The sequence below is a fragment of the Felis catus genome, chromosome B2, assembly GCF_018350175.1.
Source record: "Felis catus isolate Fca126 chromosome B2, F.catus_Fca126_mat1.0, whole genome shotgun sequence".
NCBI lineage: Eukaryota > Metazoa > Chordata > Mammalia > Carnivora > Felidae > Felis > Felis catus.
The window spans coordinates 85490942-85500205 of NC_058372.1; the positions used below are offsets into that span (position 1 = coordinate 85490942).

General features: G+C 35.2%; 1 pseudogene; it reads right to left on the reverse strand.

Moving 5' to 3' along the window:
* Positions 1–465: 465 nt before the first annotated feature.
* On the reverse strand, positions 466–855 carry LOC123385706 (annotated as a pseudogene).
* Positions 856–9264: the final 8409 nt, after the last annotated feature.

Here is a 9264-nt window from a genome sequence, read left to right on the forward strand (position 1 = left end):
ACAGGTAGCGGAGAGACTAGAATCCCCCAGAGAATGTTGGGAACATCTTGCTTATGCCTGATAAGTGGCTATCCAGTGAATTAAAAGCACTTAACCCATTGAAATGATTTAGGTAACTGTGAAGGTAGATACCATTTGCAATTATATTTCATATTTATGTGCATTTCTCAATTTTTATGTCTAAACTATGACTGGTAGTAATAATGAGAAAGTAAACTCAGATGCATGGAGTGTTTCATAGATTTAGGAAAATAGCTTTAAATTTAATTCATAAATCTATATATTTTATTACACAGTAAATATATTTAAACTTATTAAAGAAATTTCAGTGTGCTGTAGTTAATAAGCAGATAGGACAGAAAATGACTTTTTTTTGGGGGGGGGGGGAAAGAGCCAATGCAATGGCTAGTCTTTATTGGAAAGAAGAACCTTTACAGCACATTTTGAACAACTCAGTGCAAAGGCTCAGTGGGCCAACTGATGGGGCACCAGCTTGTAAACGGTTCCACAGCTAGGGCATGGCCATGTCTTGCCTTTGTAAATCCAGAACCCGATGAGGGCACTATTGTCCTCTCCACAGATGTAGCCTACTATTCGCTCTTTGGTGACAGATGGGACTCAGTTAGGGTCTTCTTTGGTGTCTGAAGCTGCCTTTGGGGCTATCATACTGTATGGATCCAGTCCCTTCCGTGCACCATCGTGACCTCCCTCTCCAGCCCATCCACCTGCTCTTCATCAGTGGGAGCACCACTTTCAGATGCCCTGGAGCACACCCCGAAGACTTCATTGGGACCACCAGCCCTGAGGGGCTGCTCCAAACAGCACTTCAACTCCGAGAAGTAACCTGGAAGCCATAACACCGCTACAACCAGCAGCATTTCCAGAACAGGCTCTAGAACAGAAAATGTTTTAACTAAGTCTCAGTCTCTCACTCCAGTCTTCCTAATCCCGGTTGTAAATACTGAATCAATTCTTTTCAACGTTCTGTTTTTTATTTCTTTTCCTGTTTTCTAACAGCTTAAGGCTCTACTTTTTGATTTAGTATCAATTTCAAAAAATATCGAATTACTCCCCCATAAAACTTCAAAGTGGGAGATTAGCTTACTTAAATCTAAGCCACTTCCTTCCACACTAAAATTGTTCCATGGTTATACCAGTGATATACTGGTAACATTTAAACAATGGATTCGCTGAGGTGAAGAGACACCAATTTGTAGCATTTGCTAACTCCCATGGCTAATTTCAAACTACTGGAGAACTAACTTGAAAAATTCCTGAAAATCTAAAAATTAGTTCTAGCAATTCAGGACAGGACAACTGTACTACATTACCAGACAGAATCTATTTACACTAGTGGTTTTTTTTTTTAACACTAAATAATACATTTCTATTTATGGATGAAGTTTCTTCATACTGTAACTTGACTTTGCCCTTTCTTCCTGCCTTCTATCGTGAACCTTATTCAATGATCACTTTTATATAAAGACAATATGTGTGCTTCAATAGGAAATTACAATGAGGTCTTCTACATTAACTCTTGATTCTTAAAGTTGAAAACTCATGAAAAACAGTATGCAAGTAAAACATATAGACATTATTTATTAAAGCCAGATGTTGTGTTAGTATCCCAGTGTCATGACACTGGAATATTAAAAGGAGTATACTTTTAGCATCAAGATCACTGACACTCTCATTTGTAGCATTCCATTGATATATTATAATGATGAAACAAAACCCTTATTTACTCCAGATGTAGAACATGGTTTTATTAACTAGAACTTTTGCATTTTGGTTTTGCATAGGATTTGATTTTTCCTGGAGTTTCTAATTATTTTATGTATATGCTGTGTGACTGTGGGTAAAAGTTTAGGATGTGTTTATCATATTCTTATATGTATCTGCCTTTAAAATCAGAATATTTCATAACATCTCTTTTTATACCAAAAGCCTCCCTCTCAGATCACTCTTTCTTCCTGTTCCCATTTCCTGGCTCTCTCTCTTTTCTATCATCTCTGTTACTACCACATCCCTGGTTAAATCCAACTCTCCATCGAGACTATGCTACAACTGAGCATCTAATAGTGGCTAGAGAAAACTCACACAACTATGCTGACTGTCACCTTCCAAAGTCATGACCATTAATTTTAAATGAGCTTTGCAAAATCAACAGGTCTATTGTATTGCCCTCAGTCCCCCCTTTCCCACTAGCCATATCATTTTATTGTGTCTTCTTCTGTCTTCTCAAACATTCATCCCTCTTTGACCATCCTGACATCTGAGGTGATCTTCCTTTTAATTTTACTAAGAAAATAGGAAGTAACAAATATTCACCACTAAATCCATCAAGCAATCTCTACCTGTACCCACATATGCAGTCTGCCATTCTGTCAAAATTAGGCCTGCCCTTATTCAGAGTACTTGAAGTACTCTTGAAGTACTCTCCTGCTCTCCTGAATCATCTAATTCATTTCTATTAAATGATTCCCATAATAATACAATCATGTTACAAATATCTCATCTTAAATTATATAATTAAAAGGATGTTGTATAGGATCAAAGAAAACCAGAGGAAGAGAATACAGAGCAATTTGTGAAAACAGTTATTTATGTGCTAATTTGATACAGAACAGAGATAGTATTTTGGATGAGTGTTGAAAGGATGGACTAGCATAGTATGGTACTGGAAGTATTAGTTTTCATTTTGGAGGAAAATAAATTTGATTCTATACTTCACAGTGATCACAAAAGTTAGTTACCAATAGGTTAATACTTCAATATGGAATGTACATTTTTAAAACTTTAGCCAAAAATAAATGAGAATATTATTCTTACCTTTAAATAGAAAAGGTTTCTTTCAATAAGCTGAAATTAGCATCAAACTACTAAAGGAAGTTTATGAATTTTGCTACAATGATGTAACAACTCAATTTTTATTTTCAAAAACGGATAACTGGCTTGTTTGGAAACAAGCCACCTATAGAAAACAACTAAGAAAACTGGAAAAATACTTAAAATATTAATCTGAACGTGTAAAGAAGCTACAAAGTCTGTGAAGACTTGAGGGGAAAAATCCAAGAGAGAAGTAAAATCCATAGAAGTGAGCATATATTAGGTACTGCTTTTACTCCGCAAGGAATTTATGATCCTCAAGATGTGGCTGAGAAAGTTTGAAATTGAGCAAAAGTACTATCAAGCTTTCAGCAATTTGTGGAAGCAATAGGACAAAAATCAAAGATCAGAGCCCAATAATAAGGAGAGTTTCTGGTAAACTGAACAGTCTAGGTTTAGAAAAAGGCTATGTGATCAAAATAAGAATAAGAATTAGACCAGTTCTCAGAGAACTAAACTCCAATTAAAGCTCAGTCCATGATGGGATTAAAGTAATCTGGCATTACCCTAACTGCTGCTGTAAAGTGCATTTCTCTCCTGGAAGATTATATAATCTGGTACTTCAGTATTTTCCTAAAAGTTTTCACAATATTTGGCATCAAACAAAAATTACTAGGCATCCAAAGGGATGAAAATGGACCAAATATTAGGAAAACAAATATTGATAATAGCAGGATAGAAACCAAAGATCAACCCCAACACTACAGAATCCCAACAGGAAATGAGGTGCAATGAAAACACCATACCCCTCTCCTGCACATAGTATGAAAATCCTAAATTTAAAAAAAGGCAAACTAAATTACCAGTATATACAAAAGACAATATATGCTAAACAAATAGCATTTCATTTAAATATTTAAGGACCCCTATTATTTAAAGATCAATTCAATGTAATTCAACATAGTAAAAGAATAATATAGAAACATACGATTTCAGCAGATGCAGGGAAGCCATTTGATAATAGACTAGGAAATATCCGATGAAGTGTCTGAAAACAAAACAAAGTAAGCAACCCTAACCAACCAAACCAAAAAACAGAATCACCTAACATCATGGTAGATGGTGAAATAGTAAAATACTGAGCAACTTGCCCCCGAAATGAAGAATGAGATAAGGGGGATCTTCACCACCACTTCTATCCAGCATTGTTCTGAAGAGAACTTGAGCATAGTAGACAAGATGGGGAAAGGTATAAGGATTATAAAGAAAGAAAAAATAAATAAAAGTATTCATAGTATCATAATTTTGTACATAGAAATCTAAAAGAATGTATAGAATATGTTGTAAGTTTATTTTGAGAGAGACAGAGAGAACATAAGTGGGGGAGGGCCAGAGAGAGGGGGAGAGAATCCCAAGCAGGGTCCACAGTCAGCACAGAGCTGGATGTAGGACTCAGTCTCATAACTCTGGGATCGTGACCTGAGCCAAAATCAAGATTAAGATTCTCAACCAACTGAGCCACCCAGGAACCCCAAGAATGTATAGAATCTTACTACAAGTGTAGATTTAAGAAAGTCATTTTGTATATGTTTAATATGAAAAATAAAATGCCTTTCAATATATTAGTAATTAAAATTAGAAAATGATTTTTAAAAAAGATATTACCATAGTCTCAAGTAACATAAAATTCTTAGAATTAAATATACAAAAGATATACAGTAACCCTGCAGAATAAAAAATAGATATAAAATATTACTGAGAGAAATTAATGCTGAGGTATATACCATAGTTATAAATCAAAGTCGCAGAATTGTAAAATTGCCAAATTATTCCAAATTGACCTATAGTTTAAAGGAATATCAGTCAAAATTCCTACAGTTTTGTGTATATGTGTCTATATATGCAAATTTGCAAGCTTAACCTAAAGATTAAGAATAGCAAGACAATCTTGAAAAAAAGAAAGAAGTTCAGAGGACATAGGTAGTATTGTATAGATACAATGACAGGTAAATATTTCAACTACATATAATAGAGAGTCCAGAAAGAGACTTAACATGTGTTTCAGCACTCGATTTATGACAGAAGTGGTACTACAGCACAATGGGGGAATAAACAGACTTATAAATAAATAAATGGCTTTGGATCATTTACATACCCATATAAACTCTAATTCATACCATACACAATGTCAATTCTAGATGAGAATATAAAAAGTAAAACACTGAAACTTCTAGAGGAAAATGTAAGAATATTTTCAAGGCTTGGAGTTGGCAAAATGCTGAAATATTACATGTGAAAACCTACTAACTATGAAGAAAAAGATTGTTAAATTGGATTCTTCATCAAAATAAACTGTTAAAAAATGAAAGGGTAAACCGGAGAGCGACCTGTTATTTGCAATACACATAACCAACAAGGAATTTGTATCCAAGACGTTTAAATAACATATAGATCAATAAAGGGAAGACAGGTAATGTAAAAGAAAAATGTGCAGGAAGCTTGAACTGACAATTCACAAAAGATTTCTAAATGGCCAATGACAAGGGGCTAAATCTCATTAGAAATCAGGAACTGCTAATTAAAGCCACTAGAATTTTCTATTTCATACCCAATTAAGGTTTTCTGCAAAGTGAAGACTAAACAGAAATTTAAGTTGTTATTGAAAATTAAATATGTTCCACTGTTTGGTTTGCTGATTCCGTTTATATACATGATAATATTTCTTTAATGTCTTAGTGCCCTCCATTTTCTCTTTTCTTTTTTGAAACTCCTCTTGAAAAAAATACTATCTTGCTGCATAGGTCCTCTCTGACTTTTCCTATATCCTCAGATATTTTATTATATTCTGTCCTTTATGTTTTTTTTTATTTTTTAAAGTTTATTTATTTTTTGAGAGCAAAAGAGACAGAGCATGAGTGGGAGAGGGGCAGAGAGAGAGGGAGACACAGAATCCGAAGCAGGATACAGGCTTCCAGCTGTCAACACAGAGCCCATTGCAGGGCTCAAACTCAGGAACTGTGAAATCATGACCTGAGCCAAAGTCACATGCTCAACCAACTGAGCCACACAGGCGCCCCGTGTTCTTTTATGTTCTTTATTCTATGAAGTTTATTTAGCTTTAGATCTGGCTAAAAAAAATTGAACCAAGTCCATTTGAAATTTTAGTTGGCTTCATTAAATGGTTCATGAGTCAGGCAACATCTGACAAAGTAGAGGGGACCTCTACTGAGCTAAACAATAAAAGATTTTTAAAGATAGAGGGCATAAGAAAGAAATTTATTAGCAAAGAATGCATTGTTTAGACAAAGTTGTCCTCCTCAAGGGAGCAGAAAAGGTCAATCAGTAAATTTCCTAGAATTGACCAGCAAATTCCATGTTTACTGGTTAAAAGTTACAATCCTGAGGAGTTGAAACTGTAGTTTTGGTTAGGTTAGGAATTTTAAGTCTTCGTTTACTGACTGGACCCAACCCATTTTTAGCCTATGGTTTTCTTTTTAACAGATCTCTCATGACTTTCTGGCTGTAATAGCTTCTAAAATCTGTGTAATTGCTGTATTTATTATTAATTGCTTACCCTTCTATTCTCTCAATTCTCTTTTTCTTCTTGCATGGCCAAATTTTCTGTGGATTCATCTTGGTCTTTCTGTTTCAGAAGTCCTGTTTTCCTCAAATCATTGGTTGGGCTCCTGGGAAAGCAGATTATGAGATAGAGTTTAGCTTGCAAAGTATTTATTAAGGAGTGCCTTTGGGATCGACACCAGAAGAGGAAAGGAGAAGAAAGCAGAGCTGAGCAGTGGAAAGCTGATCTTCAGTGTAAGTGCAAAGCCAGCCTTCACTGACCTCATGGACAGCTCTAGAACTAGAATGATCCTTTATAATATCCTCAGGTGAACTGACATGATCAGACATATATACTCTCACGTCTATCAGTTCTTGGATTAAGTCACCCCAGGAAAGGATGTGATTTGGGATGAGGACTCTGCAGGTGAGGCAATTACTGAAGAGGCTGTCAGCTAAAGTCCATCTGCCACAACCCTCCCAGCATCTGAGTCCCTAAGTCCTTCATTGAGGGAGAAGTATCTGAAAGATTCTTCACAGTGTCTTCCACAACTCATGTGTCTAATGGTCCTTTGTATTACTCTTATATATGAAAGTCAAGCCATTTTATTTTCTTCAGTGGGATTCATCAAATTAAGGGCCAAATCTGGCACATTGTATTTTTGTAATAAAAATGTACTCAAACACCCCATGCCCGTCTATGTATTGCCTATGGCTACTTTTATGACATAGACAGAGTTGAGTAATTGCAACAGAGACATTATGGCACACAGAACCAGTAATACTTACTTTCTGACCTCTTTTACAAAAAAGTTTGCTGAACCTGTTCTAGAAAACTAGTGTGCTTTCCATATAGTTGTGTGGTTAGGGCTATTTTCCTTTAGACATCTTCCTTGAGTGAAATTTAATATAACATCTAATTTAATTGAGCACTTATTGTTGAGAAACTTTTCACTCTCATAAGCCCTATTGAACCCCAGGCACTCTGGTCCCAGAATCCCAGTAGTTAGTAGGCGCCTAACTACTGAAATGTCTGTCTATATGGAGTTGGTTGAAGAATAGCTTCCCATTACCAAGCAAGAGTCCATCAAGCTTTGAGCCCCCTTGCATACTAGAATTTAGAAGCATAATCATGTAAACTAGAATCACTTTCTTGGAGGAGTGCACTGAGTTTTTAGGTCTTAGAATAAATGTCTGATGGCCTTTTGCTATGCACATGTTTGGGGATAGGGTGAGGATAGTAGAGTTGGAAAATAGTCAAAGGTGTTCCATATGTATCTGGTTTGGGCCCCTGTTCTCACTCCAGGCTACTTTGAATCCAATTTCTAGTCTCTGGGATCCCTTAGAGCTCTTGCATACCTGCTTCCTCCACCCTACTTCAACACTTGTCACATATTTCCAACATTCTTCTTTCAAAAAAGCACTCTCTTCCCATAACCATCTTACATTGTTCTGTTCTAATTCATCTTCTCTATTTCAGTGTGGCCTAACAGCCCTACCAGGTGAATGCCTGCACTCAGTCTGCTGTTTTGGTATATTATTGGTTTTTAATTATGCACTAGCTCAAGAAAAAAGGTTAAGTCATTTTTAGTGTTATGCTTGGGTTTTTTGATTGATAATGAATACTTAAATATTCACATTTTAGAAATATTAAGTCTATGTAGTGAGTGTTTGACACAAGTGCTATGTGGAACCTGATGCAAAAGAAAAATTCAGTGATATCAGTCCTGTCTTTATTTACAAGTTTGATATTTTGTTCTTCATGGATGTTCTTGCATTAATATTGACAAAAATATTGCATTGAATATTTTTGTATCTGCATTACAAGTATCTTGGTGTCCCTTTAAATTTTGTACCCAAGCCATGTGCCTCTCCTGCTTCAACCTTGTTCTAACCCTGCTTAACATGGTCCTCAAATCTCTTGATTGTATGATATTTATATTCAGGGATAATGGGAATCATATAATTATGAATACTAATACAAAAATGATACTATGGAAACACCTATAGCCAAAACTTTTAAGCCGCACTCAGATGTTAGTTATTATAGCACATTTATACATTTGTTCACATAGATAAATTATTCCCGTTTCCAAGAGCATGTGTCAGCATGGTGGTTTGGTGGGGAGCATAGCTGCCTTCCAAGTGCGTGTGTTAAAATAAAGAGCTACCATACAAGATATGAGGGCAGACAATTCATGAAATCATTAGCTACTTGTATTATCCGGAATTTTCTGATATGAAAACTAATTGGTTGGGATTAGGAGAAAAGAGGTAAGGTTTAATATGGAGCAGAAGAGAAGGAATCCTCTTAAGCATGAGAAGAGTCAACCTTTTAGATGTAGTGCTGGATGCCAAAAATCAACAAGAGATCAATAATTTTCTTTAGACAGGGAAATTTCTGAAAGCTTTGGAAAACAAGATGTAAGAAGAATAAAATCCCTGCTTCTACATTTGCCTGAACCACTTTTCTGTATTCTAATTATGTGCAAAGCATCAAATACATTACCCCTCCCCGACATCAAAAGGTCTCAGTAAATGTATTTTGCTTTAACAAATGAAACACTTAAAAGCATTTGTAACTTTTACTCGCTTATATTTTCAACTTAACTTTTCTGAATGTTTCAAAAATTATATAAAAGCAGAATACTGCTGCATTAATAAAATCAATAGCAATAATCATAATAAATATTGAGTAATAAAAAATGCCAAAATGATAGGCATCTTTGTGATAAATGTTGGCAAGATCGAAGCAGTACATTTACTAATGGAATCATACAATCATAAAGTATTTCATACATAAATATCCAAAATAAAATTATCATTTTCCAGGAATGAAAACACTTCAAAATTATAGTGTGCACAGCTCTAAATTGA